The 8,877-nt window shown below is 41.1% G+C and overlaps 1 pseudogene; it reads left to right on the top strand.

Annotated features, from left to right (window-relative positions):
• The first annotated feature begins 419 nt into the window (after window positions 1-419).
• On the top strand, window positions 420-1,481 carry LOC103118221 (KATNB1-like protein 1; annotated as a pseudogene).
• The last annotated feature ends 7,396 nt before the right edge of the window (window positions 1,482-8,877 follow it).

Raw genomic sequence — 8,877 nt, 5'->3', positions numbered from 1 at the left:
GAGAAAATTGGCTGTCACAAGGGTTTTAGTGTGTCCCAGATACTTCCTTGTCACTGTGTCTGCACTGCTAGAGTCTCACACATAGGGCACAATAGGCTTTGTGAAATTTCACAACAAAATATCTGGATCCATCACTCATAACGTCAAGCTGGTGATTACAGAAGCCTAAGTATGACATACCATGAAAAAAAAAAATCAATGATTGAATCATGTGTCTTTAAGTTTAGCCTATAACAAATGCTTCAGGGAAAGGTTTAAAAATAAACATAAAGGAATCAAGTGTGTGGCTATGTTTGAATGGCCATGAGTGGAACTCACTCGGGGACCCAGGGTCACTCTAGGCTGCGGGATATTGTTCATCAGTGTCTGCACTGGGTTGTGGCACTGTGGTACCATGAGGCACTGGTATTCAAGAGATTATGGCATCTGAAACCCACAATGTTTAAAAAAAGACAAATGGAACTTCTGTAGTAATACTGAGGATCAGTTCATTGATCTTCCTAGAAAAAGGATCTCGGGTGGGGTAGGTAGCATAATGGTTATGCAAACAGACTCTCATGCCTGAAGCTCTGAAGTCCCAGGTTCAGTCCCCCGCACCACAATAAGCCAGAGCTGTTCAGTGCTCTGGTGTTTCTCTCTGTGTCTTTCTCTCTCTGCATCTCTCTCAAAAATAAAATAAATTAAATAAAAGAAAAAGGATCTCTAATTTTACTAATAGGAACATGAAGGTTAAAATTCTCCAAAACAGTTGGCTGCTTACATAAACAGAACTGTTGGACACGCTGTGAAAAGCCCAGTTAAACTATATAAGGTGATCTGTCACAGAAAGAAAGGTAATCATCCTTTTCCAAACCCTTGTTACAAAAAAAAAAAAAAAAAACAGTCCCCAAAAAGTGGGGACTGTGATATGACAAATAAAGAAAATGAACTGGCTTGTGCAGGTCACCTGCCTGAAAAGTTCTGCCCTGATAGTCAAATACATTTGATTAATTCCAGTGATTCTGGTTCTTCACAGACAGAAATTCCATCTTCAAAATATAGTACTATTTTTCTGAGATTTCTCAAGTCCATGGAACAATGGCACAAGTTTTGTTCAGCAGAAATTTGAGACTAAATGTAGCTTTAACTTTCTAGAGAAAGAGAAGTATAGATGAACTTATAGCTTACTTGGTGAGTTTACAGGAAGAAAAACAATATATCTCACTTGGCTGCTGTGTAGACTTGTTGCCTCTAGTAAAGCCTCTACTTAAAGGCTAATTTGAAGAGTATATAGTAGTTGGTTTAAACTAGCTTCATGCAGTTATAAAAAAGATGGTGGTTGGAACTGTCATCCAAAACAAATAATAAATGATGGTAATGTTCAGATTTTAAAACAACAATTAAGTAGATTGTGGGAACAAGAAAGTCACCTAACTTTGGTTGCAGGATATATTGGCAATCTAACTAAGAATGTGGATGCTTATTTATTATAATTGCATTGAGAGACTTCATCTCCTAGAGAGTATTTTGATACTCAAAACACTTGTGGATTCTAGTTTCCAAAAAATGTCTCACCTGAGAACTGTGAAACAAACCAAATCCGTTTTTTTTTTCTTTAAGAGTCTATATGATGAAACCCTAACAGTCTACTTCACACTGAAGTCGAAAATATTTAAAAAGGACAGCTTCAACTTGATTGAAGTGATAGGACGCTATGAAGACTGTTCACCCACATTGCATTTGGAATTTATATGGTTATATGGTAATGTTGTTTAAGAACTACTGGGGTAGTCGGGCAGTAGCACAGCAAGTTAAGCTCACGTGGCACTAAGCTTAAGGACCAGCATAAGGATCCCAGTTCGAGCCCCCAGCTCCCCACCTACAGAGGAGTTGCTTCATAGGCTGTGAAGTAGGTCTGCAGGTGTCTATCTTTCTCTCCCCTTCTCTGTCTTCCCCTCCTCTTTCCATTTCTCTCTGTCCTATCCAACAACAATGATATCAGTAACAACAGTAATAACCACAACAATAAAAAAACAAGGGCAATAAAAGGGAATAAATAAATAAATAAATACAAAAAAAAAACAAAAACTACTGGATTGTCCTGGGTCCATACCCCCAAGAGAGATAAAGACTAGGGAAGCTACCAAGGGAGGGGATTGGGTATGGAGTTCTGGGGGTGGGAATTATGTGGAAATGTAACTCTCTTATCCTATGGTCTTGTCAGTATCTCTTTTTTTCTTACTCATTTATTTACTTATTCATTTATTTGCCTCCAGGGTTATTGCTGGGGCTCACTGCCTGCACTGCAAAACCACTGCTCCTGGAGGCCATTTTCCCCCTTTTTTTGCCCTTGTTGTTTATCATTGTTGTTATTATTATTGTTGTTATTGCTGTCATTGTTGTTGGATAGGACAGAGGGAAATTTAGAAAGGAGGGAGAAAGAAAGATAGACACCTGCAGACCTGCTTCACCACTTGTGAAGTGACCCCCCTACAGGTGGGGAGCCGGGGGCTCCAAATGGGATTCCTACTCCAATCCTTGTGCTTGGTGCCATGTGTGCACTACCCCCAGCCCCTCAATATTTCCATTTTATATAAAGAACTACTGGATCTTAATACAATCCTGTATAAGAGTATAATTCATACTATGTGAAAAAATAAAACAGGACTTATTACTAGGAACCACAAAGATCAGTCATCTTTTAAAGATTATCTTTTGTAAGAAAAAAATTCTGTGCTACTATTATCTTATGTTGAAAGAATCTGGAAGTTTAAAGCATGATAGTAAATAGTCAATACTATTAATAAGCCAATGTGTAGGATAGTAAAATATATTTGAAAAATTAAAATCAGCCATGCTTCTGACATGATAAAAATCATGGATTTAATTAAATCAGGGATTTCCATATGTGTGGAATGTTGTTAAAGCTATCCCACATCATTCTTAAAACTTGAGACTATTTTTTAGCATCTCTGAGATTATGGGGGAGCAGCATTCTGATGTCATGTATGGATGTGTTATTATTCCTATATAAGAGAAAAAGATAAGTATGTATTTGCATGAATGCTTAACTAGAAATGTCCATGAAGCTGACTAACTTATATTCACTTTTTATTGTACATAGATTTCCAATATTTTCAGTTCTGTATCATTTAAACATCTTTCATTTGAGTAAATTCACTAAACATTTCTACTTTTGCTTTTGTTTAAAAAAAAAATGGAGAAGGCCGGGCGGTAGCACAAGGGGTTGAGCATACATGGCACAAAGCGTAAGGACTGGAGCTCGAACAGATCCCTGTTCGAGCCCCAGCTCCCCACCTGCAGGGGGTTGCTTCATAGACGGTGAAGCAGGCCTGCAGGTGTCTATCTTCCTCTCCACCTCTCTGACATCCGCCCTCTCGATTTCTCTCCATCCTATCCAACAACAAAGATAGTAATAACAATAAAAACAACAACAATTTAAAAAAAAAAAAAGGGGGCAGCAAAAGGGAAAAAAATGGCCTCCAGGAGCAGTGGATTCATAGTGCAGGCACCGAGCCCCAGAGATAATCATGGAGGCCAAAAAAGGGGAGAAAAATATATTCTTCAAGTTTAATTAAAACAAAAAAAATGGCGATGTGCTCACTAGTTTAGAGTGATTTGAGTTAGGCTGTGGACGATGATAAATTTATTGCAATGCTAAAAATAAATGAAGGGCAAGTCAGTAATCCTGGGGAATTTTATCTGCCACATTTGTGCATCCAGAGACGGCCCTAAGTAGACTTTAAGTAAGCACAACCAAAAGGGCACTTAGAGAAAGATAAAAGGTGTTGATTCAAATAGAAACCAAGCAAACAAGCAATAAAGGTCAAAGATCAGGGCTAGTAGAAACTGCCTACAGAGATGATACCATACCTTATACTTTCTTTTTAAAATTTGTTTAAAAATATAAATTTATTTATTGGATAGAGACATCCAAAAATCAAGAGGAAAAAGGGAAGATAGAGAGGGTGAGAGACAGAGAGACACCTGCAACACTGCTTCACCACTTGCAAAGCTTTCCTCCTGCAGGTGGGGACTGGGAGCTTGAACCTGGGTCCTTGCACATTGTAACATGTGCGTTCAACCAGGTGCTCCACCACCTGGTCCTTCATCTTAAATTTTTAATTATTGCCCCCATGTCCACTTGGTCGATTCCAAATTATATTCCTCCATGAGGATAATTTCTGGAACCATCCGTTCCACCCCGGTTCCATGGCTGCCAGTTCTTAGCAACATCGCCCCGCCAGATATTCGTCGGGATGCGGCATCATCTAAGTTCATTTCCCACGTCTACGCTCGACCGGACCTGCCAATATGCGCGGATATCTTCGCCCACCCTGTTCAACGCTTGATGTCTCGTCACCCAATCTGGTCCCCTACACCTACACTGAACTTCTCTGTTCCTGGAAACAGAGTTGGCAGTCAGCTGAGGTAAAGAACAAACACCTCATCACAGACCCCTGCAAGCGTCAACCCGGCTTTGACCTAGCACGTTATGATTGGGCCCTCCTCAATCGCTATCGAACAGGCCATGGCCGGTGCGCCGCTATGTTCCATCGCTGGGGAGCCAGAGACGACCCGAACTGCCCCTGCGGCTCCAGACAGACTATGACCCACATAGTCAATGACTGCCACCTCTCCAGATTCAAAGGAGGTCTCGAAACTTTACATCAGGCTCAACCTGACGCTGTTGACTGGCTACGGAAGAAGGGCAAACACTAGAAGAAGAAGAATTATTGCTCTGAGACAAGTTAGAAACCTCTTCCTCTGGGGCTGGGTGGTAGTACGGCGGGTTAAGTGCACATGGCGCAAAGTGCAAGGACCAGCCTAAGGATCCAGGTTCACAACCAGTGAAGCAGGTCTGCAGGTGTCTATCTTTCTCTCCTTCTCTCTGTCTTCCCCTCCTCTTTCAATTTCTTTCTGACCTATCCAGCAACAACAACAGCTATAACAACAATAACGATAATAATCACAAGGGCAACAAAATGGAAAAAATAGCCTCCAGGAGTAAGTGGATTCGTAGTGCTGGCACCAAGCCCATCAATAACCCTGGAGGTAAGAAAAGAAGGAAGGAAGGAAGGAAGGGAGGGAGGGAGGGAGGGAGGGAGGAAGGGAGGAAGGAAGGAACCTCTTCCTCAGGAAAGTCACAGCCTCCAGTTGTTCTTTTTATATATCTGGGCACAGACCCTCCTTACAGTCTGTAGGGGATCTGCATTTCACACAGGCCTTGCCAGCTCATCCTCTCTATTACAAGTTCCAGTTCCCTGTCAACTGACGTCAAGTCAGAGCAGTAGAAAAGTCAACTGAGAACCATTTTTAAGGAGACTAAAGAAACAATGCTTCAAAAGCTCCCAAACCACCACAATCACCACCACCCCCGGCAAAGTTCACCACTAAATTATATTATTTAAAAAGTGATTTCTTCCCTAAGATTTATGTACTTACTTACTTAACGAGGGAAAGAGAGAAAACATCACAGCATCACTCTGGCATATGTAATGCTGGGGATCAAACCCAGGGCTTCATAAATGCTAATCATGTGCTCTGTTACTGAGCCCCCTCCCTGCTGGCTACAATTGCTTTGTTGTTGTTTATTTGTTTGTTTTCTAATTGTCACCAAAGTTGTGGCTGGGGCTTGGTGTTTACATGACGAAACTACTGCTCCTGTTAGGATTTTTTTTTTTTTCTTAATTTGACAGGACAGGGAAAAAAAAACAGGAGGGGGAGGAAGATAAAAAGAGAGAAAGGGAGACAGACACCTTCACTGCTCATGAAGCTTCCCCTTCTGCAGGTGGAGCCTGGATGCTTGGATTCAGATCCTTGTGCATGGCAATGTGAGCACTCAACCCAGTACACCACCACCCAGCCCCCTTACAGTTGGTCTTTAAAGGAAATCATTTGTCGTTGCAGGAAAAGTCTATTCCTGGTCTGCAGCTGCTTATGCAAAGTCCAGGATTGGCTGGAGGTAGCTTTAAGAAGCTGGAAATTCAGTTCACGGTCAAATGTGTTTTAAAACAGTCTAACAATCCCAACAGTACCATCTGTAAGGACTGCATAATTTGCAGAATTTCTTGCTAAATCAGCTGGCCAAATGCAAAGCCAATTGCTTTGGCTTCCGTACAGCACTATGCTGCAACCGGGAAGTGTTTTAAGTGGATAATGAGTAGTCTCTTCTCTCAATGACTATATTCAAATAACTTTACTGCCTAAAATATGCAAAGTTCCGAGTCAGGGCTGCCCTTAGGAACTCCTGCCCCTTTATTTAGTACTTTAATCCTTGAGAGAGCGAGCGGGAAGGAAGGAGCAATCTTGCTTTCTTAAATATCCCCCTTGTGATGTTTAAGAAAGCAGCTGTCTAGCAATGGACTCATCCATTTCCCAGTTCACACATATGCATGTGTAATGGCACACACAGCAAGGAACCCTCAGACAGTCAGAGCTCACACTGGTTCTAAGATATGCAAGGTTTACACCCTGTGTCCAGGAATAATGGCCACATTTTTTTCCTTAGTTATAATATTATTTAGGGCCTCCTAGGGATAAAATACATGTAGAAAATAGTTCTCACCCTTGTTTTCCTCACAAGTATAATTATCCATTAGTTATCTATGGAAGATAGTTCCTTCTTTCTCTCTCTTTTTGTCTCTGATAAAAGTGACAAAACAGATGGAGATTCCTTCTGTGAAGAAACCAGATTCTATACTTTTAAACACTATTACTTCCATCTCTACAACTTAAAATATCAGTCAAGATGGGCAGAAATTTTCTGAGGAAGTGATTCAAAGGGCCAACAGATATATGAGAAAGTGCTCAAAGTCACTGATCACTAGTTTTAGCTTTACACTTGTGAGAATGTCAAACATCAGAAAGGTCAGAAATGACAAATGTTGGAGAGGATGTGGAGAAAAGGGCCACTTTTTTTTTCTTACTGCTGGTGGGAGGGCATACTGGTCCAACCATTGTGGAAAGCAATTTGAAGTCTTATTGGGACACTAGGAATGGACTTGTCCTAAGACCCAACAATTCCTCTCTTAGAGATTTACTCAAAGGAGACAGAAACACCTATCAGAAAAGATCTGTGTATACCTATGTTCATAGCAGTACAGTTTGTAATTGCCAGAACCTAGAAGAAACCCAGATGTCTAGCATCAGATGAGTGGCTAAAAATATTGTGAGATATATGATGGAATACTACTCAGCTGTTAAAAATTATGAAGTTGTCTCCTTTGCATCCTTTTGGATGAAACATAAGGGCAGCATGTTGAGTGAAATAAGTCACAAAGAGAAGGATGAATATCCAATGACCTCACTTATTAGAAGAATTTAATAAAATAGGGAATGGGAAGGGAGAACACAAAGTGAAATATGGACAGGACATGGTATATTGTACCAAAGCAATGAACTCTGGGGAGGGAGGGGAAGGAAGGATAGGAAGAAAACTTTGGAAGCCTGCTACATAATGAAATTGTATGCACATGTCAATAATTTCACTGTAAAGCATTAACCCCCTCAATTAAAAAAAAAGTTCAAAATTAAAAAAAAAAATCAGTCCAGACAAGCAGTGAGTGGTTGTTTGAGTCATTATGTGAGCTCCTCATGAAAAGTACTTTAGACCCTTTGAAATATAACTAAAATATTCCCACTAGCTATCTACAAAATGAAGGACCCCCCCCCCAACACTTCATCAGCACTATTCCAGCCTTTAGGTCCATGATTGTTCAACAATTTGTTTGGCTTTTTATGTTAACTCTCTTTTCAGCCACCACATTCCAGATGCTAGCAGGATGCGACCAGACTTCCCTGGACAGACAACCCCACCAATGTGTCCTGGAGCTCCACTTCCCCAGAGCCCTGCCCTACTAGGGAAAGAGAGAGACAGGCTGGGAGTATGGATCGACCTGTCAACACCCATGTTCAGCAGGGAAGCAATTACAGAAGCCAGACCTTCCACCTTCTGCATCCCACAGTGATCTTGGGTCCATACTCCCAGAGGGTTAAAGAATAGGAAAGCTATCAGTGGAGGGGATGGTATATGGAGGTCTGGTGGTGGGAATCGTGCAAAGCTGTACCCCTCTTATCCTATGGTTTTGTCAATGTTTCCTTTTTATAAATAAAAAAATTTTTAAAAAGTACTTTAGAGTCTTATCCTCAGCCCACCCACAGACACTAGCACCAGCATCACAACTTTGTCAGAAATGAAGACTGAGGATGAAGAGATTACTCTGTGGGTAAGATGTGTGCCTGACCATGTAACAGGCCCTGGTTTAAGCCCCGGCACCACATGGGAAAACCATGGATAACACCAGGGTAGTGGATGGCACTGTGGGTAGTGGAGTGTTGGACTGGTGTTTCTCCCTTGAATCTCTGGCACCCTGTCAAACTATAGAGAATCTTTTTTTAAAGATTCTCTGTATCATGCATGCAGGAGGTCCTTGGGAGGAAGGGAGGAAGGAACAGAGGAAGGAAGGAAGGAACAGAGGGAGGAAGGAAGGAAGGAAGGAAGGAAGGAAGGAAGGAAGGAAGGAAGGAAAAGAACTAAAGAGAAAAGAAAAATGAAAGGAAAAATTTCCTGACGCATCCCAGATACCCATGAAGGCAGCCCTGTCTCACACAAAACCAGTGTCCTGTACCATTCACATAGTGATTTGGGAAAAATTAACTTCCGAAGAGCTGAGATCTGTTTCTGTCCTTCAGTGTATCCATAAAGTTATTTTTTGTCTTTTTAAAATTAGTGACTTAATAATGATTTTAAAAATTATGAGACAACAGGGGTATCATTCTACACAGTTCCTACCACCAGAGTTCTGTGTCCCCATTCCCTTCATTGGGAACTTCAGTAGTTCTCCCAAGGTCACAGATATGGGATGACTATTATTT

The sequence above is a fragment of the Erinaceus europaeus genome, chromosome 7, assembly GCF_950295315.1.
Source record: "Erinaceus europaeus chromosome 7, mEriEur2.1, whole genome shotgun sequence".
Taxonomy (NCBI): Eukaryota; Metazoa; Chordata; class Mammalia; order Eulipotyphla; family Erinaceidae; genus Erinaceus; species Erinaceus europaeus.
Note: the sequence above shows the minus strand (reverse complement) of the source record. Positions and strands in the feature narration are given on the sequence as shown.